The 27,269-nt window shown below is 39.9% G+C and overlaps 1 protein-coding gene across 10 annotated transcripts in view; it reads left to right on the plus strand.

Annotated features, from left to right (window-relative positions):
- Tfdp2 (transcription factor Dp-2) overlaps positions 1-27,269 on the plus strand; it is a 122,398-nt gene that overhangs the window by 42,266 nt on the left and 52,863 nt on the right. For 2 of the 10 annotated variants that reach the window (XM_059268393.1, XM_059268396.1), the window contains one exon: positions 3,829-3,863. The exons of the other annotated variants lie outside the window; for them this stretch is intronic. The gene's annotated coding sequence lies outside the window, so the exon portion shown is untranslated. The remainder of the gene's footprint in view (positions 1-3,828; positions 3,864-27,269) is intronic. 10 annotated transcript variants of the gene reach the window in all.

Below are 27,269 nucleotides of genomic sequence, written 5' to 3' on the forward strand. Positions count from 1 at the left end.
AATTTCTCAGTCCCTCCTTGTTTCAGTGCCTATGCTACCTTTGAACCCTGTGCACACTTTGTTCCTGCCTTGTCACAGGACATTCTCAATACGATTCTCTTTTCCTAGGCTGAGAGCTCTTGGAGGGCAAAGTCCTTCTCATAGTTGTACTTTCAGAGTCTCATTGTCTACAGTTAGTAAATCTTGAGCTGTAAAAGCTTATTTGCTATAGCATACTTAGAGTTTTTATCAAATTATTTAACTTTGGAGAAGTGAGTGTCTTTCTTTTGAAACAGAATGTTACTGTACTTAGTGAGGAACATAGCTCTTTGTTTTTGTTTTTGTTTTTCGAGACAGGATTCCTCTGTGTAGTTTTTTTGGTGCCTGTTGGATCTTGCTCTGTAGACCAGGCTGGCCTCGAACTCACAGAGATCCGCCTGGCTCAGCCTCTGGAGTGCTGGGATTAAAGACATGCACCACCACCACCTGGCTTTAAGCTCTTTGTTTTAAGACAAGCATTTTAAGAGTTGGAAGCTTAAGAGTTGTATAGTTAGCTAAAACAAAGGCAAGCCTGAAGCTAGTTGTATGCTACCCGTGGTGAGTGGATATCATGTACAGCATAGATACCCTGGGGGAGAATTCACCGTCTTTGGTGAGATGGAACAAGATAGTATGAGATTTCCTCATATGTCTCAGTGTAACTGTTTAAATCTTGACAGACTACTTAATTCTGGAATACTTTTACACTGAAGTTGACTTCTTGATTGCAGATAATGCAAAGTGTGGAAAGTGATCTTACAGCCTGCCACTTTGTGAAGCCACCATTTATTCTAGAAGTTCTTTTGTAGATTCTTTAGCATGTTTTTAAACCTATATTGCAATGCTTTTTGTGACTAAAGACAGTTTTACTTCTTTGTTTCCATTTCTTTTCTTATTTCACTAACTAGGTCTGTGAGAAAAGGCTGAATAACAAATCCTTCCCTTCCCTGTATCAGGAGGAAACTTTCTGCTTTGTTATTTAAATAGGATGTTAGTCTTAGATTTTTTTCCACAGTTGCCCCATAATCAAGGAAGTTTCCTGTGTGTGTGTGTGTGTGTGTGTGTGTGTGTGTGTGTGTGTGTGTGTATACGTACACATGCTTGTGTGTGTGTGACGTGTGTACATGTGGAAGCCAGAGTTCAGTGTTAGGTATCTTTCTCAATTCCTCTCCTTAGGTTTTGAGATAGGATCTTATTGAATCTGATGCTCATTGTTTTGGCTAGGTTGGCAATGCCTATGTGATAGGACATTTTTAGCTCATTAATATGCTAAATTAATTTGGTTGATTTTTATTTTTCAAACCAAATTTTAATTTCTTAGATAAACCCATTTAGTTATCTGGGCGGTAGCTCAGGCCTGTGATCCTAGGGCTTGTGAAGCTGAGGCAAGATACTGCCATAAATTCAGTGTCAGTCTGGGGTGCACACTGATATTATCTCAACACAACCAAACAATACCCAGTCAGTTATAAAAGAAATGTGTAACTCAGTATTTGGGATACTGTCCCAACTTTATTACTGTCGTTTTAAATCCTTTATAATCTCAAAAGATGACTGTGGGGAAACGACTAAATGCTGTTTAAAATGTTGCTGGGGCTGGGCGGTGGTGGCGCACGCCTTTAATGCCTTTAATCCCAGCACTCGGGAGGCAGAGGCAGGCGGATCTCTGTGAGTTCGAGGCCAGCCTGGGCTACAGAGCGAGATCCGGGACAGGCACTAAAGCTACACAGAGAAACCCTGTCTCGAAAAACAAAACAAAACAAAGACAAAAAACACAACAACACAAAAAATGTTGCTTGGTAGTTCTCTAGCGGGACCATAATAATGAATTTCTCTCCAGGTAAAAATGTGACTACTTGTTGAGAATGAGATAAAGATTAGAGGAATTTGAAAAGTTTAAGCAGGAAGTCATCATAAAACAAAGATTTTTTTCTTTGTTCAAAATCTTCTGTTGTTTGCTTTTGTGAGACATGGTCTCTTTACATAGCCCTGGCTATCCTGAGACTTATTATGTAGACCAGGCTGTCTTCAAACTCTCAGAATTTGGACTGCCTCAGCCTCCCAAGGACTCTGGTATCATAGGTTTGCACTCCTATGCCCAGCAGAGTTCAGAGTCTTGACAAATATAGAGTTCCATGGTCAGTTCAACAGATTGCTGATTTATGCCCCATGTTTCATTTGTTTGTTTCTGAGAAAGGTCTCCTGTAGCCTAGACTGAACTTGAATTTTCTGTATAGCCAACACTGTCCTTGAATCTCTGACCCTCCTGCCTCCACTTCCCAAATTCTGAGATTACAGGCATGTACTATACCCAGCACCATATTTTCTTCCATTTACTTGACAACCTAAGTCCTGCAATATTTGTACTAAAGTTTCTGTTTTATTTTGAACTACTTTGAGGAATAGGAAAATGGCATATGGTTACTGTTTCTATAAAAGTTCCTTGGCAGACTTCTGAAGATAAGGTCATGTTAGGGTGAGTTTGGCCTTTCTTACTGGGCTAGGCTTGATGGATGTTGTATTTTAGTGAACATAGTCAATGGGTCTGGCTTAATCCTTGAGTCTGTATTCGGTTTCAGGATATTTTAAAATATCTTAATGATCTGAACATAGACGCTTGCAAACTATTCTGCAAGTAGTTTTCTTTAGTAACCTATTCACTCTAGTCTTCCCTGAAGGATGTACAATACCAAATAATTTCCTCGTTTGTGTTTTCTATTTATCTTCAATATAAAGTATATTGAAATAACAGTGATAGATTTGTCGTGTTAAATGACTAGATAATAGAATAAATGAGAATTAACTTTTAAAAATGAAAATCTAAGCCAGATGTAGTAGGAGGTGCTAATGATTTCTGCACTTGAGAGTCTGAGGCAGAAGGATCAGGTGTCCAAGAGCAACCTGGGCTCAGAGTTAGACCTCCATCTCAAAAGACAAAACAAACACGTGTAGCAAAAAGTAGAAGAAAAGAAGATCCAAGTAGTTTCCAGTTTAAAACAAAAGATAAAGAAAAAGACCAAAGTGAAAAGAGACTGGTCATCACATTTTTCTCTTCAGTGTTAACTGCCTTCACAGCATATGTTGTGGGCGGGTAGAATTATATAACTTTGTTCTAGTTTTCATCTGCATATTCTAGAGACATACATAGTGGAGTCTTTTTGTTTGATTGTTTGTTTTTAGATTTATTTACTCTATGTGTGGGTATTTTGCCTGCATGTACATATGTGCACCATGTGTTTGCCTGGTGCCTACAGAGGTCCGAAAGTGTCTGATCTCCTGAAACTGGAATTACAGATGGCTATGAGCCACTATGTGGGTGTGGGAATTGAACCTGCTTCTCTGCAAGAGCGATAAGTGCTCTTAACTGCAGAGCCTTTTCTACAGCCCTTTAAATAATTTTGCTAACCACTCCCCTTGTATTTACGGAGATAAGCCTGCCTCTGCCTCCTGAGTACTGGAATTATAAGCTTCTCCCTGTCTATTGACTTTACCTTTTTCTTTTCTTTCAAGACAGGGCCTCCTATCGCCTAGTCTGGACTCAAACTCACTTTGTAGATAAAGATGGCCTTGAATACCCAATCAGTTATAAAAGAAATTTTCCGGGCCTGGCATTACAGGCAGGTGCTGCCATGCTGGGCTCCAGAATTTTTTGTGCTAGTAGCAATTTGACTGTGTGCCCAATCTGTTTATCTGCTCAGGAGTTGTTGAACATTGGTCCTGTTTCCAACAGTTGTAGGTTATTATGAAGAAAACTGCTGTGAGCATTCAAATAAAAGTTTATGTGTTGACACACATTTTCATTTTCCTAAGGTAAATACCTAGAAGTGGAATTGCTGGGTCATATGGTAAGTATGTGTTTTAAAAACATGTTTCCCAAAGTATCACATAAGTTGGTATCCCAACTAGCAATGCTTTTTAGTTCCTTTCCAGTACTTTGAATGGTCAGGGCTTGATTTTGTTTGCTTTCTTCATTCTGTTAAGGTGAGTTTGTATGCTGTTTCAGGATTATTTAGCTATTCACTTTTTGTTTTGGTTTGGTTTTGTTTGTTTTGGGAGCAGTGCTAGAGAGATGGCTTAGCAGTTCAGGGCACAGGCTAGTCTTGCAGAGGACATGGGTTGAATTCCAGCACCTACATGGCAGCTCACGACCTTCTGTAACTAGTTCCAGGGAATCTGATACCTTCTTCTCTGCAGGCACTAGGCACACACATGCTGCACAGACACATGTACAGGTAAAATACTACACAGAAACACATTTCCAAGCTATTTAAGAAGGTCTGCATACAGAGTATATACACCACAGGTATGTAGAAAACAGGACAACTTTCAGGGGTGAGTTTTCCCGTACTACCATGTGGGTTCCAGGAATTTGAACTCAGGTCCTCAGGCTTGGCAACAAGTATCTTTACTTGCTAAGCCATCTCGCTGGCCCTGTGTCAGGATCTCAATGACTAATGATGTTACTGAATGTTTTTGTGTGCTTTTTTTCTTTTTGCCATCAGTGTATCTTTTTTCATAAGATAGTTATTTAAATCATTTTTAAGTCTCTCCCTATCCCATTAAATTTTGAATTCTTCGGCTTCCACTTTTAGAGTGATGTGGTTTCAGATGGGTAACTCCATGAACAGTTTATAGGGATCAAAAGCAGAGCTTTGTGCATGCTAGGAAAGCACTGAGCTATATCCTCAACCCTCTTTTGTGAGTTTTTTATTGGATTCTTTGCCTTATTGTTTAATCCTGGATGATGAGTCCTTTATCATATGTGTATAGCAAACATTTTCTCCTACCTTATAAGTTTTATTTTTAACAGAAGTTTTGAAGAGCAGTTATTTTTACATCTTAATGTGAAATTTCCCGACTAAAAATACAGTTTGGAGTTAGACATGTATCACATGCCTGTAATTAAGGCAGAAGCAGGAAGACCTAGAGTTTAAGACCAATCTGTGCTCCATAGTGAATTCTGGGCCATTCTGGGATACATAGTTTTAAAACATAAAAAAAAAAAAAAATGGGTTTATCTTACTAAAAAATTTCCCTAAATATTTATTTAGAAGTTTTATAATTATAGCTTTTTTGTGTGTTCATTTTTTTGTTTCAAAACAGGGTTTCTCTTTGTATCAACAGGCCTGGCTGTCCTGGAACTGGCTCGGTAGACAGGCTGGCCTCGAACTCAGAGATCTGCCTTCCTCTGCCTTCTGAGTGCATAATTATAGCTCTTAAATTTAAGTCTGGTAAATTTTTACCTAGTTTTGTATATGGAATGAGATAAGGGGTAAAATTGCTGCTTTTGCATGTGAATATCTAATGATTTCAACATCATTTATTGAGAATACTACACTTTCTCATAGAATTATTTTGTACTTTTGTCCTGTCAGGTGGTTATAATTGAGGATTGAATTCAGACTGCTCTAGTGATCTGTCTGCCTTCCCCCAGTGCTGCACCCAGTGTAGCTCAGTGGTTCTCAGTTAAGAGCAACTTCATCCCTTGGGGATACTTGGCAATGTCTAGAGACATTTTTATTTTCACTCTGGAGGTAGAAAAGTTGCCTGGTAGTTGGAGAGAGAGGCTAGGGATGCTACTAAACATCTCTAATGCACAAGAGAGTCCCCTCCAAGAATTAACAGTCTAAAATGTTCATAGTGCCAAGCTTGAAAAACTGCTCTGCTTTTAATTAAGCCTTAAAATCAAGAAGTTGTAAGTCCTTCAATTTTAGTCTTTTTCAAAATTAATTGTCTTAGTTATTCTAGCTCTTTTGAGTTTGTGTGTTTCCTCAGACAGGGTTTTTGTTGTTGTTGTTGTTGTTTTGTTTTTTGTTTTTTTTTTTTTTTGTTTAGCCTTGGCTGTCCCGGAACTCTTTCTGTAAATTAGGCTGGCCTCGAGCCCACAGAGATCCTTCTGCCTCTGCCTTCCAAGAGCTGGGATTAAAGGCGTGTACCACCACCACCTTGCTGCTCTTTTGAGTTTTTAATTTTATTTTAGTTTTTGAGATAGGATCTGCTGTATTTTTAAAACGTCAGGCCAGAGACTTTGGTGGGTTGGAGCTGAGGGGCCCCATGGCGGATGAGAGAGAGACACGCCATGCACACAGCTCTTGCCTCGAGTTTTATTGGGGGGAAGGGAGAGAAGGGAACTGAGGAGAGAAGAGGAAGAAGAAGAGGAGGAGGAGGAGGAGGAGGGGGAGGAGGGGGAGGAGGGGGAGGCTGGAAAGGGAGAAGACAGGAGGTGCAGACTCGACCTTGTGGGACTAGAGAGAAGGAAGGACCCCGCCCTTTTATGAGGGGACTATGGAGCAATGAGCACATGATGTTTGTTGTCAAGACCCTGAATATACCAAAGTATTGCCTGTGTATTGGTCAGGTCCCCAAGGGGCGGGTCTGAATGCTAACAGGGTCTCATATAGCCAAGGCTTGTCTTCAATTCATTGTGTAGCGGAGAATGGCCTTGACTCCTCCTCCTCCTGCCTCCTCTTCCCAATTGGAATGTTGTACTGTACTCCATCGCACCTGATCTATGTGGTGTTGGGAACTGAACCCACAGCTCCATGTATCAAGTGAGCCACATCCCCAGTCTGTCCTGGGGATTTTAGAAAGACTTTTGAAGCACCCTTTAGAAGCAGGTGTGGTGTGGCATACCTATAATCCTGGTACTTGAGTAGTGGATTCAGGAAGATCTGGGGTTTGAGGTCATCCTTGGCTATATGAGTGTAAGGCTACCCTGCACTATGTGTGACACTGGCGGGGGTCAGGGAAGGGTGGAGAGGAAAAAGGAAGAACGAACAAGCCAACACAGTATAGTGATTCCTGCCTGAAATTCTAGAGCTTGGGAGGATAAGGCAAGAGGATCACTTTAAGGCTTGACTGGCTATACAGTGAGACCCTGTCTTAAAAAACAGACATCAGGGCGGGGCAGTGGTGGCTCACACCTTCAACCCTAGTACTTATGTGGATCTCTGTGACTTTAAGGCAAGCTTGGTTTACAAAGACTATGTCTCTAACAAAACAAAAAGGTCAGGCCCTAGGAGAAATTTTCATTTCATCACACTGAAGACCTGGAGACAGAATATCGGGGACATACTTGCACATTTAAGGAAGTGGGGCTCTTCCTGTTCAGCTACTTGCAGCTGCTCCCCATGTTGCAAAGTCTTCTCTATGGCATCCGGAACTCCTTTTCTTCTGTCTCTCTAATCACCTGTACTTCCTCTTTGGTGACACAGTTCTCTATGGGCTATAGTGTAAAAAGACTACTAGTAGGAAGGAGCAGGAAAGAAAAATCAGTAGGGCTTTGCTTTTGTCTCTGGTATAGGACCTGAAGGGGAGACTCTGGGATTCCCTTATAATCTTGAGGTCTGGGTGAGTGTGTACAAGGGAGTTCTGGACGAAGGGGGGAGCCAGGTTCCTGCCATGGCAGGCTTTGAGCTCCTAGCCTCTCGGGAGCCTGAATTGATGATGCCTGGTGAATGGGAGACTGGGAGCGGTCCAATAAAGGGACTTGAAAAGCCGAAAGAAAGAAAAGAAAAATCAGTTGGAATAGTATGCATTTTTTCAGGTCTGTTTTAGTTCATTTCATGTTGATATAACAAGATAGCTAAATACTTAATAAAATTAAGAGATGTATGCTAAGTGGTGGTGGCACACATCTTTAATCTCCAGCACTTGGGAAGTAGGCAGATCTATAAGTTTGAGGCCAGCCTGGTCTACAGAGCAAGTTCCAGGACAGCCAGGGCTACACAGAGAAAACTTGTCTCAGAAAAACAAAACAAAAGTTTAAGAGATGTATTTAGGTCACAGTTTTGGAGCTACAAGTACAAAATCAAGTTGACCTTTTGGTGAGGGCCTTCCATCTGTAATCATTTGTATAATAGAATGGTAACATCATGACCGAAGAAGAAAGAGGGAGAGAGTGAAAATATGAACACAGCAAGATAGGAAGAAAGGGAGTTGAGGAGGGTCAAGGGTCATCTTTTTATAACAGTTCACGCACACAGAAATTAGGACCTAACTATTCTTTGAGACCAGCATTGATGTATTCATGAGATTCGAGCCTGTAAATCATCTCTGAAAGTTTCTATCCCTTAAATATTATGCTACTTCTTCACAATGCTGTACTAGGAACACCTGAGTGTTTTGGGAACACAGTCATATCTAAACTATAGTAAAGTCTTATATAATAAAATCTCCAAAAGCTTTTTGCTGTAGTGTTACAACAAATGGATTTTGCTTGTTCTTCAAAGGTTCATCTTTTAGAGGCCTGTGAGATGTCTCAGTGAGTAAAATCACTTACTGCAGGGACCTGATAACAGAGTTTAGTCCCTGAAATCCATAGTAGAAGGAGAGAATTGAGTTCTGAAGGTTGTCCTCTGGATCTCCAAATACATGCCATGGCACACGTGTAACACACACACACACACACACACACACACACACAACACACACACACAACATATTATTTTAAAACAAAAGTTTTTGGCATGAGTTCATTAAGAAATAGCATGGGTGGGGCGGTGGTGGTGCACACCTTTAATTCCAGCACTCGGAGGCAGAGGCAAGTGGATATCTGTGAGTTCGAGGTCAGCCTGGTCTACAGAGCGAGATCCAACAGTCACCAAAAAAACTACACAGAGAAACCCTGTCTCGAAGGGGAAAAAAAAAAGACATGCAGTTGTGGGTGTGGGCTTCTCAAGGGAGAATTTTCTCTAAATGTCTTTACAGTAGCCATATATACCGTTTTGGTGGCGTCTAAAGTTTGGAAGTGTTGCTGAAGAACCTAGATGAGTCAGTAGGGTGGTTCCTGGGGTGCATTGGATAGGGTTCCAGCTGATAAAGTAAAACCTCAGGTCAGAGTATTGTGCAGGAAATGAGCTGGTGTGTCCTGTATACAGCTAAGGATGGCTGTGAATCTGGCTCAGTACAAATGGTGAACTTACTTAAAAGATGATGGGATTTTCATTTGTTTTGTTTATTTATTTTGTTTATATTTTATGTGCATTGGTATTTTGCCTGCATGCGTGTCTGTGTGAGGGTGTTGGATCCCTTGGAGGTAGAGTTACAGGCAGTTGTAAGCTGCCATGTAGGTGTTGGGAACTGAACCCCAGTCCTCTAGAAGAACAGCCAGTGCTCTTAACCACTGAGCCATCTCTCCAGCCCCTTATTTTGTTTTTGATTTCAAGTGTATGCCAGGCTGGCCTGGAACTCATTGAGTAGTTGAAGATGACATTGACCTTCTGATTCTTCTGCTTCTACCCCTTGTACTAGGATTACATGCATGCACCACCATACTATGTTTAACATGAGGGGTTTATTGTTGTCTTTTGTAATCCATGTGTTTCTTGAACATGAACTTTGAAGATTGCATTGTTAAATGGTTTGACATGCTTGTAAATGGAAGTTTATAATTTTGTTTGTGCGTTTACCAGAAATGTATGGTTTTCGATTAAGAAAAGGGTATGGTCATATTATATGCTTAGGCCTTAAATATGGTTCATGATTATTTTAATACTCTTATTTGAAAATATTCATATATAAAAGGAATATTGTCGCCAGGCGGTGGTGGCGCACGCCTTTAATCCCAGCACTCGAGAGGCAGAGCCAGGAGGATCTCTGTGAGTTTGAGGTCAGCCTGGTCTGTAGAGTGAGATCCAGGACAGTCTCTAAAGCTACATAGAGAAACCCTGTCTCAAAAACACAAAAAAAAAAAAAAAAGGGAATATTGTCTTTATGTAGGCCATCTTCATAGCAAATGTTAATTGTGCTGGAGTTCTTTCTTTTTAATTATTTCAACTGAGTGTGTGCGTGTGTGTGTGTGGGTATCCTTACCTATAGGTGTACGTGTGGAGTCCAAAGTGTCACATCAGATGTCTTTCTCTATTGCTTCCCAGTTTACTTTTTAGACACTTTCTCACTGAACCTAGAGCTTGCTATTTTGGCTAACTGACTGGCCCAAAAACTCCTGGGATCCCACCACTCCCACCCCCAGCGCTGAGGATGCAGAGGTATGCTGCCATGGCTGGCTCCGCTGTGAGTGCTGGGGTCCAACCTCAAGTCCTCATGCCTGTGCAGCAAGCCTTTGTTCCCAGCTGTCTTCCCAGCCCCCATGTTCTTTCCTGTCAGCTCGTGAGAGGTTTCTAACTGGACTCTGGACTGCAGAGCTCCTTCCTCGACTGTCTTACATCCTTTCCACATTCCTGCCTCACCATGAAGCTCTGTGAAAGTCCCCACCAAGGCCTGATGGTATGCCAAGTTCTTGAACCTCTTTAAACCCTTTATAAAATTAGTTTGCTTCATGTATTTAATTATAGTAATGAAAATGGACTAAAACCTAGGGAAATTTAAGAAGTTTTTTCAACATACAGATTGTTGGCTTTTGAGACAGAATTTCTCTGTGTAGCTCTGGCTGTCCTGGAATGCATTATGTAAACCAGTCTAGCCCTGAACTTAAAGAGATTTGCCTGCCTCTGCCTCCCAAATGCTGGGGTCAATAATCCCCCCCCCCCCCCCCCCCCCCCCGAGACAGGGTTTCTCTGTGTAGCTTTGGAGCCTGTCCTAGAACTCGCTCTATAGACCAGGCTGGCTTTGAACTCACAAGAGATCTGCCTGGCTCTGCCTCCTGAGTGCTGGGATTAAAGGCATGCGCCACCACCGCCCAGCTGGGGTCAATAATTTTTTGTTATTGTTTCTGTAATTTTTAAAAATACATATTTTTATATATGTATTTATGTATGTATGTATTTATTTATTTAGTGTGTGTGTGTGAGAGAGAGACAGAGACAGAGAGAGAACATGTATGTTCTCATGCCATGGTATGTATGTTGAGGTCAAAAGACAACTGTCAGTTCTCTTCTTCTACCATGTGTGTTCCAGGTCATCATGGTTGATGGCAAGTACGTACCTTTACCCACTGAGGCATCTTCCCAGCCCATTTTATTTTTTAAATAAATAACATTTAATATGTTGCCCAGGCTGGCCCCCTGACTCCCAGCCTCTTGTGGTTTTCCTGCCTGGACATCCTGAATCACTGGAACTACAGGTTCATGCTACTGTGCCTTCCTAAGAGAACAGTTTAATAAACCTTGCACTAATTACTAGCTTGAACAATACTGGTTAGGCTCTTGTTTCATTCAGGGATAGATTATATTCAGTTCCAAAGTGCCCAAGGTTGCCAGTTACATATCCATATAATAAGACAGCAATATTGGTAGGTCTTTTCTTAGTTTAGCAGAGCTGTAACAGACCAAGATTTTAAAACCTTAATTGCAGAAATTGACTTCAAGCCGGGCGGTGGTGGCACACGCCTTTAATCCCAGCACTCGGGAGGCAGAGCCAGGCGGATCTCTGTGAGTTCGAGGCCAGCCTGGGCTACCAAGTGAGTTCCAGGAAAAGCGCAAAGCTACACAGAGAAACCCTGTCTCGAAAAAACAAAAAACAAAAACAAAAAACAAACAAACAAAAAAAAAAGAAAGAAAGAAAGAAAGAAATTGACTTCAAGGTTTTATAAACTGAATTGGAGAGCAAAATTATATGTTCTAGACTAGATTTACATTGAAAAGCCTGTAACCAAATGGACATACAGTAATGTTCTCTTATATCCCACCTTGTTGTGTGTTTATGCATCCATATTTGTGCCTGTGTGTATTCTTGTGGAAGGCCGAGGAAGGATTGTGCATTCAAGGCCAGTCAGTTTGGCCTAGGTAGGTTCAAGGCCACCCTAGGCTAGGTATTCATATTCTAAAGAAAAAGAATAGTTGGGGTCAGAAACAGCCAGATCTTTGCTCTATCTCAGAGTAGACTGGTGACGAATTACTTGTCTTCTATATTTCAATGGCTTGTTCCACATAGCTCAGCTATAGATTTTAGTGTCCAGTTACAGAATGCGTAGAAGATTCTCCATTAATCTTCCTCATCTGCCTAGCTGTTGCATGTCACCTGGTTCTGTTCTTCTGCTCACAGTAGACTGGCCCAGTACCTAGTCCCTCTGACAACATTTCCTTGATTAGGGATGAACATCTGACCCAAGTACAGCCCTTGAATATCTTCCTGATATTTAGTGGCCTAGGATGAGGAAGTAAGTAGTAGGACCTGTCAGCTATAAAATCATTAGCCACGTTTCCATGTGGAGAATGCTGGTCTTTGTAGTAAGAGAGAACGAGGCTGAAGTGAGAGAAAATCAGGAAAAAGGCTGATGGAGTCATAGCAACCTTAGAGTTTCTGAGACAACTGTATCCCTGAACCTGATAGTCCATTTTCTAACCTTTCTTTGGATTATGTGATCCAGTTAAGCTAAATAATCCCTCTCAAGTCAGACTAGCTTGAGTTTAGTTTCTGTAAGTAAACTTGAATTTTTTTGTAGTGTTCTGACTCTAGTATTTTTCCTTTCTCCATTAACTGCATTCTTTTTCTAGGGCTGTAAACCTTATTTTCACAGATTTACCTTTCCTAACTTGTGGGCGCTTTAGTGAATTTTTTCTGTATTTATAGTATCTTTGGCTGCTTCCTTTCCATGGACCATTCTCTCCTGTTCCCTGCACAGACCTTCATCCTATGAAGTGTTTAGTTTAATTTCTTGGACCCCACCAAGTCAGAGGTGACTAAAGCATGCATAGGGATTTTGATGGAGAATAGGATTATATTTTGTTGGAGAAATGACTCAATGATTAAAAGTACTGGCTGCTCTTCCAGAAGACCTAAGTTCAGTTCCCAGCACCCACATGGCAGCTTATAACCAGCTGCTCCAGAGGATCTGATGTCCTCTCTTAGCTTCTGCAGGAATCAGGAATGCACATGACACACAGATGTACATACAGGTTAGTAGAATAAAAGGGTAGATTGGGATCAGATTAAGGAAAATTTGGACAACTAACTTTAAATAGTTTACTGTTACTGTTTATACCAGAAGTGTTTAATAGAATTTTCTGCAGTGAGGGAAATGTTCTATATATCTGTACTCTCCATTACTGTACTGTTTGTTAGTCACATTTCAAACACCTGACTCAAGAAAGGGAAGTTTAAAAAAATTATTGATAATTATATGTATGTGTGTATGCCTAAGGGCATGTATGTATACTATGTGAGTGCAAGGGCCCACAGAGTCAGAAGAGGTATTAGATCCTGTGGAGCTGAAGTTGCAGATACTTTTGTGTTGCCAGGTGGGTGCTGGGAAACAAACCCAAGTCCTCTGTAAGAGAAATCACCCATCTAACCACTGAGCCATCTCATCAGCCTCTGAGAAAATGAATTTTAAATTTAAGTTTTAATCCATGTAGGTAGCCACATATGACTGAGGTTACCGTTTTTGTTACCATAGCTCTGAACATTAGGAAGAATGAATGATATGTGTTGGGGAAAAACAAAAACAATATGAACATTTAGAGATGAAGTTGAAATAAGAAGAGAACTGCTTCTTTGTTCTTAATTTTTTTTAAGACTGGATTGATTTGAAACTCACTATATAGCCAGAGCTGGCCTTGGACTCCTGGTAGTCTACCTGCCTTAGCCTCCTGAGTGCTAGGATCATAGCTGTGAGTGCCCATGTTCATCTAGAAGGAAAGAATCACTTCTTTTTTGTCCTTTTGTTTTGAGACAGGACCTTTTGTTGCCTAGCCTGGCCTTGAACACATGATGTAGCCCAGGATGATCTTGAACTCCAAGTTGTCTTGCTTCATCTCTGCAGTGCTGGGATTACAAGTGTATACTACCATGTCTGGTTTAGAGAATCACTTTCTTTGATGAATATTGATGCTTTTAGCAAGGTTGGGAAACATGAAAGGATGTGCTGATTTGAGATGGACAGTGAGAAGTGAAATGCTGAGGAAACTGAGGGGAGAGTTTGAGATATGTAGTGCTGACCAACAAGCAGTTCTAAACCAGAGTTTAGAGAGGAATGGAAAAGCCCAGGACAACCACTAAGAATGTTAGTAGTCATCATCGACACAGAGGTGGTAAATGCCCTACAGAAGGGGAGTATACATTCTTTAGAAAACAGCATTGTGTTAGCACTTTGTTACTCTAACAAACATCTGAGGCAAATCAACTTAAAGAGAAGAAGAAACGTTTGTTTTGGCTCATCGTTTTGGAAGTTTTAGTTTATAATTGATAGGTCCTATTACTCTGGATCTGTAGTGGCGCAGTACATCTTGGAGGAAGCATGTAGCAGAGAAAGCCCATTTACCTCATGGTTGGGAACCCAGCCTTCATGGTTTGGCATTTCCAAAACCCATTTTAAAGGCAGGTCTTGGTAGACACTATATTTAAAAGTTTCTGCTACCTCCCAACAGGATTATTGGTGGGAACATCATCATCATCATCATCATCATCATCATCATCATCATGATGCAGGGTCTAATCATGTAGCCTTGGATGACTTAGAACTCACTATGTAAATCAGGTTGGCCTCAACAGAGATCACCTACCTCTGCCTTCCAAGTGTGGGGATTAAAGGCATGTGCCACTAATGCCCAGCTAGGACCAAAGCTTTTAATATCTTTTAAGTTCTTTGAGGGATAGGGTAGATCTAGACTTCAGCAAACATCAAGGGTAGAACCTTGGAGAATGTCTATGCTAAAAATAGGACATGGAGCGACAAAGGTAAACTTGTTTACTATGTGACATTTTAAGAAATCAGTATTTATTTATTCAAGTGGTTTCAGGGATCCTTTGCTTAGGTCTAATACTGGTTAAGATTAGAAATTGTATTTAATATGTAAGAAAGCACAAGTTCAAACTTACTAATTGCCACTTGTTTATGTGGCCAACTAGCTGTCATTGTACTGTCAGTATCATTTCTATCTGTGTATTCATGTCTGTCAAAAGTATTTGGTCGAGTTGCTAGTAAACATAGCAAATTCAAATTTAAAGAAATCAATATACAAACCTGGAAGAGAGATGCTTAGCCCCATCTGGTATTTTCTAACCAATAGTTGTAATTAATAATGCATAAATAGCCGGGCGATGGTGGCGCACGCCTTTAATCCCAGCACTCGGGAGGCAGAGCCAGGCGGATCTCTGTGAGTTCGAGGCCAGCCTGGGCTACCAAGTGAGTTCCAGGAAAAGGTGCAAAGCTACACAGAGAAACCCTGTCTCGAAAAACCAAAAAAATAAAATAAAATAAAATAAAATAAAAAATGCATAAATAGATTTTTTAAATTTGTTATGTATGTGGATATTGACTGCATATGTCTGTGTAACACATGTGTGCAGTACCCACAGAGTCCAGAAGAGGACATCAGATTCCATGGAACTAAAGTTAGAAATGGTTGTGAGCTGCCATGTGGATGCTGGAAATCAAACCTGGGTCCTCTGGAAGAGCAGTCAGTGATCTTAACTGCCTAACCATCTCTGTAACTCCTGAATAGAGTTTATATATATAGATTAAGAAGAAATTGTTCAAGAGGATGCTTTAAAATTATTAAAAATAAATTGAGTGTGTGTGTGTGTGTGTGTGTGTGTGTGTGTGTGTATGGAGGTTGGAGGACAACTTGTGGGAGTCAGTTTTCTCCTTCTGTCATTTGGATCCTGGGATTCAGCACAGGTCATTAGGCTTGACGGCAGGTGCCTTTACCTACTGAGCCATCTTGCTGGCCTTCCAAAAATGCTTTTTATTGTGACAGTGGACAATCCTATGTGCTTTCCCACACTGTGTCATCCTCCTGTACAGGAGCATAGAAGGTAATGGTTATTCTGCCTGCTAAGAGATACACGGGAATGCAGTAGATTGAAGAATGCCAACAGGGAAGTAAAATAAGCAGCAAAATGGAAACATCAGGGAATGGGTGGGTGGGTTAAAGGTGCTGTATGTGGAGCAGAGAGATGACAGGCCAATTTGCTGCCTAGTTCAGTGACTGATAGGTAACAGGTGCTCAGTTTGACCAAAGAATGAATGCTGATTAGGAAGGAAATACACTCCTGCAAGAACAGTGGGATCTTTGGTATTTTGCTTGACCTGTCTTTGGGCTGCTATTGGGGTTATTGTTAAAATATATACAAGGTAAATTATATTTGAACTTGTAAACAATGTCCAGCTTTGAGTAATGAGAGGAATGATTTGAAGTTGAGAGGTATGGTGAGTAGATTGATCTAATTTTCTTTTGCTTTGAAACTGTAAAATAGATAGGACCTCATCTACTTCCCAAATATCCCAGTCTCTAGTGACACAGGTAAACCCTCTAGCTGATCTGACAGCCAGTTCTTAACTGCTGATGTCTCTCCAGCCCAAAGATTTTAATATACAAAATTGACTAGATTCTGTGTAATTTTCAACTTTCTTCTTTTATTCAGAATTTCTTTTGAAATCTGTCTTGCCATATAAACTTAGTTAATTGAATTTTTAAATTGTGTGTGTGTGTTACCTTAGAGATCAGAAGGAAAGTGTCAGGTCCTCTGGAGTTAATGCAGTTGTGAACAGCCCAGCATAGATGTTGGAAACTAAACTTGGGAACCAAACTTGGATCCTTTTGGAAGTGCAGCAAGTGTTACTATCACTGAGCCATCCTTCCAATCCCAGTTCATTGAATTTTATTTTATTTTTATTTATTTATTTATTTTGGTTTTTTCAAGACAGGGTTTCTCATTGAATTTTAATAGGTTGCTCAAATACAATAGACTCACCATTGATACTTTAAGGCATTAGAATATGAAAAGATTTGGGGTCCTGTAAGTTGTATTTTCAATTTTAACATGTTTACAAACCAACTTATTCATACCCCATATTATATCATTGTTGGTGCATGTTAGTGTTGATATGTGTTAGCAAAAGAAAAGTTTGAATAAGAAAAATCGTCTGGTTTCTTTCAGTCAACATTGATTGGAATATCAGACAGGTACTGTTTAAGATGCTAATACAATACTAAAAGCAAAGCACAAAATTCTTGCATTCCTGGAGCTATTGTCAGGAAATACATTAAAAAATATCTGTGGTGGCTCATTCCTGTCATCCCAACACTTATGAGACTATGACAGAATTTCCACATGTTCTAGGCCAGCCTGGGCTACAAAGTAGGAGCCTGTCCCAAACAAAATATACCAGGGAAATTATATGTGAACTGTAATCACTATCACAAAGTTTGTAGCAAGCAAACAAACAAGAACCCTTGTTTCAAAGGGGAGTTTTCCCCGTGTAGGTGGTGAGTGATAGAGAAGGAAAGGCATCTCAGCCATTGTGGATAATGGTACTCAGAGGCTGAGAGCTGAGAACTAAGGCCCCCAGACAGGGATACTTATTTGTTTGGCTTTTGCCTGTTTTCAGTGCTACTGTATCCCCAGCTCCAAAGTAGTTCTTGGCTTGTGATCAATATTGAGTAAATACATGTTGGTAGAAGTGCTTGTTGTTTGAAACTGACTTATATATGTTTTAGGAAGTTTTTTTTACATGTAGCCAGTTGGAAATTTCATTTCCATTGCCTTATTTGTAATGTTATTGCAGCAAAAAGCATATCAATATTGACAGTTGATCTTATAGTTATCAAATATTGTGAAGAGTAGGCTTGGACATGAACTTGAAAGGTCATCTTTGTTAAATTTCCTGTGTAGGAAAATGGAGTAAGATGATTAGGTATGTAATTTTAATTAATCATTTAAAATCTAGGACAACATAATTGGGTGCTCTCTTGAGAAAATGGAGAAAGGTACTTAACCCTAGATACAAAAGGACTAACCCAAAAAGTTTAAGACTTCTAGCTGTGTGGGAAAGTGGGAGGAAAATAGAGCACAACTAAGCTGCTCTTTGTTGATATCAGAAACGAGCCTGTCATTCACTTTGGCGTTGAAGCATGGCCTATCTCAGGGGGCAGGACGAGGACTTTTTTTCCCTCCCACAAGGGCTGGACAGTTTCTACAGGCTCAGAAAGCTCCGAGCAGTTTTTCAAGTTTCTCCTCCTTTTTCTCTCAGAAATTCATGGTGCATTTGCTCTGCTTTCAAAATGCGTTAAGGTCTTCTGCTTTGTGACTGATTGCCCGGAGCCGGCAGATAGTCGGACATGTATAATTCGAATTATGCAGGTCTTGTGAGTAAGTTAATTTTATTTTTTAAACTACTTAAAATTCAAATGATATTTAGAGAAACGATAGCTTGGGCTTAGGCATTTTATCACCTTCTACCTTTAAGCATTTTTTTAAAATGTTAAAAAGCCTTTATAATTTAGCAAGAAAGCCAAGCTCCATGCAGAAAAGCCCCTTTCTCAGCACCTGTGTTTTGAGTTTCTTCGGATGTGTCTTTGTTACTTGGTCAGTAGCACACGTCTGTTCAAGCCACTTGACCGGTTTTCTTGAGCATCTTTTTAGTTTTATTGAGAAGTATTTTAAATTGAGCTTGTCTGAGCTCGATTGCTTACGTCTGACACAGTCTCAAGTTTCCACTGAATGGTAACAAAGACTGTAGAGTGTTGTTGGTACTGCAGTGAGAGGCATGCTTCCTTAGACCAGGTAAGAGAGACCAGTTTGTTTTCTCACAGCCTGGTGAGTTTTTACCGTGTTTGTATTTGCTAGGCAGCTGCCATGCTAAATAGGAAAGTAGCCAGGAGCACGCTGATTTCAAGACGTCCTTGCTGGTTACAGCTAGAAAAACTACAGAGCATGAGGGTAGGGGATGGGGGAGGGGTAGAGTTAGCCTAGTTTATCCTCAGCTATTTATATAAATTAATTCAAATGCAGAAATAATTCTGGAATTCATTTTGTTCCATTTAAAAGTTAAAGAAGCAGTTGAAGAGAGCAGTCATTTAAAAGATATTTCATGGTTATTCCTCATGGAAGCAATTCTAGTAGTAGTTTTATTTTCATTTTTTTCCAGTAAATAAGATAAGATTTGTCCTTATTAAATATGTTTTCTGTTTATAAAAACTTTTAAATTGTCAGCAACAAAGTATGCTTCCTCAGAATCTCTAGAAATCAGCCTGCAGAGGAAAGAAAAATCAGCCTTTGTAGTTATTTTGTTCCCTTTTTACCCCAGTACAATTTTCTTAAAAGTATTTGTGCTTTGAAAATGTCAGCTGTATTCTAATGAAGCTCCAGCATTGTTTGCTCATAAAGGAGCCGGTGCATTCCACTGCTTGATGGTTTATTATGAGGCACAGTGTGAGAGTGGGTGGCACCATTTGGTGTCTGCCTCTTGGGGTAGTGACTGCCATTATGTTAGCTTTGGATTGGCAAAGAAAATATACCATGCAAGATGCTATACAGAATCTGGACACTGTGAAGAAAATCTTATCCCTAAACAATTCTTAGTGAGTCAGGAATGTGTAACAGCTTGATTGAGTTGATCATTTCAAGTAGACTCTTGAAGTCTGCATTGTGGCTACAATTATATAGTCAGTGAAGCACAATCTTGCTGTTGTTTTTTAATATTCTTTTTACTTTAATAAGAAAATAAAGTTTTTGTAAGCTATAATATTTTAATGGATATGGCAATGTTTTAAGTAATATACTTCAAACAAGTTTAAGGAAAAAGTTTAAGGAACTTAGTATGGTTAGGGAGGGGGAGCTGGAGAGGGGCAGAGAGCCTTTCTTTCAGTTAGGAAAGCCCTGATGAAAGGGGAAAAAAGCAACAGATGTTTCTTCTGTTACAATTGAAGTTGTTTCATTCAAAATTCAACAGTAGCTGGAATGAGGAGAGAGGGAGTCATAAATCCTACCTAAATGGTGAATAAATAAAACAACTGTTTATCATTTATAATTTATTTAAAATTCATCCTTTATATTCAGGATTTGAGAATCAGCCTAACAAAAATGAGTATAAGTTTTTGTTAGGCTGTTTTAAAGAAACCTCAAAAGTTGTATAATGAAAATAGAGAAAATTAATTTAGTGCATTTAAGTTACAAGAAATTTGTCGTTATATTAGATATAACACTTAAAACCAAAGTCAAATAATATGTATAGGAAATGCTTAGTTGCAAAAGTTTGTCATTGCCCAATTGGTACAAAGGCATAAAATGAAATAGGAAACGTCAGTTGTCCATGTAGTAGGTCATTTCTGTAAGAAGCGTGAGACTTATTCCAAAGACTTTCTGAGTGAAAAATGTGGGAGAAATGTTTTGAGTGTAATTGAAGTGATATATTGTGGTTTGTGTATGAAAAGAAAAATCATAAGCTTAGGTTGGTTGCTCATGGAAAAAGGGTGATGTTTATTTGCTGGAAAGAGCAGGAAGGGAGATAATATGCACATAATGAAAGCAGTCATGTATTTTTTAGAAGTTTTGTATTCATCAAATTCATTATGAGTAAAGTAAAAACCTTTCCTTTCCTTTTATCAGCCACACAAAGGGAGTCCTGTGCTCTTGTGTAATTTGTACTTACACATGTTACAGCTATTCTTTGTCAGGTGGGAGAAGAAACTAGAGGGTCTTATATATAGTTCAGACTGTTAGGACTTTTTTGGGGCGGGCAGGACACAGGGTCTCACTATGTAGCTCTGACTGGCTTGAAACTCAGAGAGATTCACCTCCCTCTCTCTGCTCACCATGTGCTGGTTTTAAATTGTAAGCCACCATGCTGGGCCTGACCTAAGACTTTTGGTTCTTCTTCTGTCCCCAGAGCACTAAGACGATAGAAATAGGCCACCACTCCCATTTATCTTTATGGGGGTCTTTTGGTTTTGATAGTATGGGTGATTGAACCTAGACAAGCATGCTACCATTTAGCTGGGGAGACTATGCCTTGGAGGAGGGGGGAGGACGGGGGAATCCGTGGCTGATATGTGAAATCAAGTTAATTATAAAATAAAAATATTAAGAAAAAGAAGACTGGAAATGATTTAAACATTAAAGGAAAATATTAAAATGTTCTTCTTTTTGGCTAGTATCTGTAGGCTTCCTTGAAGGTTTTCTTCAAATGTGAATGACAGAGTTTAGAGAGTTTTGAAGTTTATCAGCTCATTGATTTAATTAAAATTAAGATTCTAAAGTTGATCTACATACACTTCAAAGGAATAACAACAACAATATTGACCAAGGAATGTAAATTTCAATGGAATAGAGAACCTTTAAAAACGTAGTTGGGCCGCACGGTGGTGGCGCACGCCTTTAGTCCCAGAGCACTCGGGAGGCAGAGCCAGGCGGATCTCTGTGAGTTTGAGGCCAGCCTGGGCTACCAAGTGAGTTCCAGGAAAGGCGCAAAGCTACACAGAGAAACCCTGTCTCGAAAAACCAAAAAAAAAAAAAACACCAAAAAAAAACCAAAAACCAAAAACCCAAAAATGTAGTTGGGCCTGTGCAGAATGTATAAGTGTAACAGCATTGTAGATTGCAGGTGTCAGACGTCAGTGTCATTCACTGTTGCCAATGTAGACAGGACACCATATTACATAAAGAGGAAAGCAGCATTGGCAGTACAGTGCCATTACCATTGTGACCCTTCCAATTAAGACTTCTAAACTAAGAAATAGAAAGCACATCAGCTGAATTTTCTTAAGGGGAACACCTGGTGTTGCCATAGAAATAAATTAGGCAATCATATGTTCAACATATAATGTGTATGCATGTGATACATGGATGTCTATATACATGCCACCATATATATGGTGTTCAGAGAACCTTGTGGAGTCATTTGTTTCCTTCTACCTATCTAATGTGTCCTATATATCTCTACATCTAAATATATATATCCTATGTCTATATATACAGGGGTATATCTATATATATATATATACCCTGTATAAAAACCAATTTTTATTATACTTTCTTATTTACTTGTAAGACAGGCTCTTTTGTAATTGAGGCTGCCTTCAAACTATATGGCTAAGAATAACCTTAAACATCTAATACTACTGCTTCCTCCTTTGTGTTGGGATTACAAGCATGGGCCACCACTCTGTTTTATGTGGTTCTGGATATGGAACCCTGGACTTCATGCATACTAACAAGCACTGTACAGCAGTTTGTTTATTGAGACACGGTCTTCCTCTGTAGCCTAGGCAACTTTGAACTCAGTATATAGCCCAGAGATAATTTCTTTATATGCACACATGCACGTGTATTCCTTAATTCATATTCTCTCTCTATTTCTATATCTAGTAGCCTAGATTGGCCTTAGACTTACTATATAATTGAAGATGGCCTTGAACTCCTAATTCTCATGTCTCCACCTTCTAGGTGCTGGGGTTACAATTGAAGTTGCCACATTCAGTTTATGAATAGGAGGTTTTCCTTTTTTGAGGCAAGGTCTCAATAGCCTTGTCTGGCCTAATATATATGTAGTCCAGGCTGGCTTCTGACTTGTAAAAGTCCTCCTATGTTGGCCACCATAGTACTGGGATTATAGACATATGCCATCATACCTTAATTTCCAATAAACTCTACCACAATTAGTTTATCATTCAAAGCATGGAATGAGAGAAGGCTTTAGGAACGAGGTGTGCTTGTGGATTTGTCTTCATTGTGAACTCTTCAGCTTAAAACTAAGGTCCTAGGGAAGTCAGTCTTACCTAGTATTTTTCCTTGAGTCAGTATATCCAGAGAGTAATTGATGTAGTTATTCCCACTGCCTTATTTGTAAGAGGGAAAATTTGCTTACTGCTTGTATTTTTTTTAATGGAAAGAAACCTTTTACATTGTTTAGGAACACTTGAATACTATACTTTGAGTAACTTTTTTTTAATGTATCTATGGAACTGTGTGTGTGTGTGTGTGTGTGTGTGTGTGTGTGTGTGTGTGTGTGTGTGTACAGTCCTGTTAAATATGCTGGCCTTAAACTCCCTATAATCCTACCTCAGCTTCACAAGTGCTAGGATTACAGGTATGTGCTGCCATGCTGGTGAGGATCTAGGACTTTATTGTGTAGTAACAGTGTTTTCTACCATGTTTCAGGCAACAGATTTTCAAGTAAATTTTTAGGTGACAACTCTAAGCATGGAAACCAACAGCACAGAACTTTGGTTTTGGTAAACTACTCATTTGTGGTAAAAATCTGGCAGATTTATGGTGCTACAAAACCCACTGACTTGAAATACTTTTTGTATGCCAGGAAAACAAGGACTTTTTTGGTAGAGTTTTATTAGTATATACTAATTATACATGACAGGTTTCAGTGTAACATTTTTATACATGCACATATAATATATCGTGATCATAGTCACTCTCCCCTTACTTGCCTTTGTTTCCCTACTGCTGCTTCTAATCCCCTTCCTCTTCCCAACTAGTCCTCCTTCTACTCCTTCCCCTCTGTATTTTGTGTGTGTGACCCAATGAGTTTCATTAGGATTGTCCATAGAAGCACATGTGAGAGTTTGTTTACATGTACATGTGCACCCTACAAAGTGGCTGTTATCACTGAAAAAAAAATATTTCTTCTTCTGTTACCAACCGTTAATTGTGTATAAATCCTCAGGAAAGGATGAAGGAGTTAGAACTATCTAAAAGATTTTATGTATATGGGTGCTTTGTACACCAGAAGAAGGCATTGGATCCCTTATAGACGTGAGCCTCCCTCTGAGTGCAGGGAATTGAACTCAGAGCCTTTGGAAGAGCAGCCAGTGCTCTTAACTGCTGAGCCATCTCTCTGCCCCCAGAGATAGAACTTTTAATGAAAGTATGCAACTCAATTTGACCTGGAACTTGCTATGTCCTCAGGGCTGCTCTGAAACTCAAGTTTCTTCCTCGGCCTTCTACATGGTAGAGTTACAGTTGGATTATGGGAATGTGATACCCCAGAATGTCTTTTAATAGATATGGTGGGTTCTTCCCCTGACCCTTAGTATTTTAAATTGAATCTAGGGCCTTGTGTATCTAGTCAAGCACTCCAAACACTGAGATGCATCTCTAGCCTTCTTTTTCACTTAAAGGAAAAGTAAAGATATTTTTTGAGCTAGATGTGGTGGTATACACCTTTAATCTCAGCACTTGGTAGGCAGAAGCATGTGAATCTCTTCTGAGTTCAAGGCTAGCCTGGTTCCAGGACTACATAATAGAAAAACCGTGTCTCAGACAAAAAAAAAATAAAAGTATTTTTTAAGCATTTATTTGTCTTGTATGTTTCTGTATCTACATAAGCACATTATTGCACATGTGTGGAAGTTAGAGACAAATATGATTGCCAGGGATCAAAAGCAGGTTGGTGGGCTTGGCAGCAGCACTTCACTTCTCAGAACTATCTTGCCGGCCTCTCTTACTCTTTGAGGAAGGGTCTCATTGAGTGCTCAGGCAGGCCTGGAATTTTCAGTCCTCTAGACTCACCTTCTCTAGTAGCTAGGGTTTCAGGCCTAGGTGTGAATAAGTTTTTAGTGTACAGTAAGTTTTTGTTGATGTTGATATATAACCATAAGATTTCTTGCTTTTTGTAGTCTTCTAAATATACAGGATTGACAGAAAGGCTCAGAGTGTAAAGATATTTGCCTCCAAGTCTGATAACCTAAAACTTGCTCTCCAGAACCCATGTGGTTGGTAGAAGGAAAACTGCAAGTGGTCCTGCCCTCCATGCTTGTGCCACAGGTGTAAACACAGAAATAAATGTGTAGACAGTGGTCCTGCCCCCCATGCTCGTGCCACAGCTGTAAACACAGAAATAAATGTGTAGACAGTGGTCCTGCCCTCCATGCTTGTGCCACAGCTGTAAACACAGAAATAAATGTGTAGACAGTGGTCCTGCCCTCCATGCTTGTGCCACAGCTGTAAACACAGAAATAAATGTGTAGACAGTGGTCCTTCCCCCCATGCTTGTGCCACAGCTGTAAACACAGAAATAAGTAATGTAGACAGTGGTCCTGCCCCCCATGCTCGTGCCACAGCTGTAAACACAGAAATAAATGTGTAGACAGTGGTCCTGCTCCCCATGCTTGTGCCACAGCTGTAAACACAGAAATAAATGTGTAGACAGTGGTCCTGCCCTCCATGCTTGTGCCACAGCTATAAATACAGAAATAAATGTGTGGAAAGTGGTCCTGCCCTCCATGCTTGTGCCACAGCTGTAAACACAGAAATAAATGTGTGGAAAGTGGTGCCGAGCTGTGGTGGTGGTGCACGCCTTTAATCCCAGCACTTAGGAGGCAGAGGCAGGCAGATCTCTGTGAGTTCAAGGCCAGCCTGGTCTACAGAGTGAGTTCCAGGATAGCCAGGGCTACACAGAAAAAACCCTATCTGGAACCCCTTCCCCCCACCCCCCAAAACAAAACAAAAAAAAAGTGTTAATGTAGGAAGCTTCAGTGATGTTCCTGGAGTGGATCTTCTTGTCCAATGAGAACATTAATAACTTACAGCAGTTTGAGTGATCTGCTTAGTGTGATGTTATGGAATATAATGATCCCCTTTTTTATTTTCTAAGGAAAAGAACTGCCTTGTGTTCTGTTTGAGCTTATGTCCTAAAGTTGTAATATCTTCAGAGCCCGACTTTTTAATTGAAGATCTATTTGTAATCATTGTTAATTTTTATAAATAGAAAAATATCTTACTTGAGTGTAAATTAAAAATGATTTGTTACTGCAGTGTGAATGCCTTCTGAGAGGAATTCATAAACGTCATGAGAATTATTTCCAATTAAGTACTATTTAATATTTTTACAGTCATAAGTTCTGATCTTTGTGGTCACACCCAGCCACCTCCATCTACTACAGCCACTCAGTGGCTGCACGTCTGAGATAAAATATGCTTCCTTTGCTCATTCTCTTATGTCCAAAGCTCACTTGCTGTCTGATGAGTATGTTGTTGACAGTGACAGAACTACACGTACAGAGATGATAGAAATGAGTTACCTTTTATAAAGGTAAATTCAGTGTGGTAGAAGTACTTCACTTTTAAAAAAATAGCTATTATTTTCTTAATTTGAGATGGAACAGAGAAGGGGATACAGGCATAAAGGAGTTCTTCCCAATCTTGCCCGATTACAAGAATCAGTTGAAGTGATTTTAAAAACATGAATTTCTACTTAGTTTTTGATTCGTTAGATGTCCAGTGGATCCCTGAAATATGTTTTGCTGTTGTTGTTTGGTTTGGTTTGGTTTTTCAAGACAGGGTGTCTCTATGTAACAGCCCTGGCTGCCCTGGAACTCACTCTGTAGACCAGGCTGGCCTCGAACTCACAGAGATCCGCCTGCCTCTGCCTCCTGAGTGCTGGGATTAAAGGTGTGTGCCACCACTGCCTGGCTGTTTGTTTGGGGTTTTGATGTTCTGAAATTCATTTTAAATGAGAGCTTTACTCTACCTCTTCTTCTGGTGCGTAGTGTAATCAGACACAGTTGGCAGGGACCACTCTGAAGAACTGGATGAACCAGGTTACTGGAGGATTTATAATAAACTTAGTAAATTATTTGTCAGAGATTATGTTATACCAAAAATAAGTATTAATTAGGTTGAGTGGAAGAGACATGAGAAAATTAAGAATTGAATGTTTCCAAGACTAAGATAATAGAAAAAGAACAAATTCATGTTTTAACCAAAATAGCTAGAGCAGAATGATAGGTGAGACAAGTGTTCTGAGGGTGAATGTCTTTAAAATATTAAAAGAGAAGGCTGGGGGTATACCTTGAAGTTCTTAATAAACCTTACTGCCTATACTAGTGATAATTTATAATAGTCTACAACTGGAAATAAGACTTGTTAAAGGGCTGGAGAGATGGCTCAGAGGTTAAGAGCACTGACTGCTCTTCCAGAGGTCCTGAGTTCAATTCCCAGCAACCACATGGTGGCTCACAACCATCTGTAATGAGATTTGGTGCCCTCTTCTGGCCTACAGGGATACACGCTGTATACATAATAAATAAATAAATCTTTAAAAAAAAAAAAGACTTGTTAAAATAAGTAAACTGTGACCATGTGTCTGTCTTGTCGATCTGTCTGTCCGTCCATCTGTTTACCCACATGTGCTGTGTATTTTCAAATTGGAGAACAAAAGTAAATCAACATTACTTTGACCTCCTTCATTTTCTTTTCTTTTTTTTTTCTTTTTCTTTTTTTTTTTTTTTTTTTTTTTTTTTTTGGTTTTTCAAGACAGGGTTTCTCTGTGTAGCTTTGCACCTTTGCCTTTCCTGGAACTTGCTTTGGAGACCAGGCTGGCCTCGAACTCACAGAGATCCGCCTGGCTCTACCTCCCGAGTGCTGGGATTAAAGCCGTGCGCCACCACCGCCTGGCCATGTTAAAATTTTTAAGAGAAAATATTTACAAAATTGACTACATCCAAAGCCATGGGTGAGCTCTCCATCATTGCCCTGGCCAGTTCACCCCTTAGAGCAGTGAGCAAGGGGTGGAATCAGTTCTGCCTCCTTCACATCCTCAGAGTCAGTTCTCCCACACCTACACTTTCAGGGCCAGCTCTAGTGTGTTGCCCAGTCAAGGTGTAGTAGGGGCT

This window comes from Peromyscus eremicus, chromosome 7, assembly GCF_949786415.1.
Source record: "Peromyscus eremicus chromosome 7, PerEre_H2_v1, whole genome shotgun sequence".
NCBI classification, from domain to species: Eukaryota; Metazoa; Chordata; class Mammalia; order Rodentia; family Cricetidae; genus Peromyscus; species Peromyscus eremicus.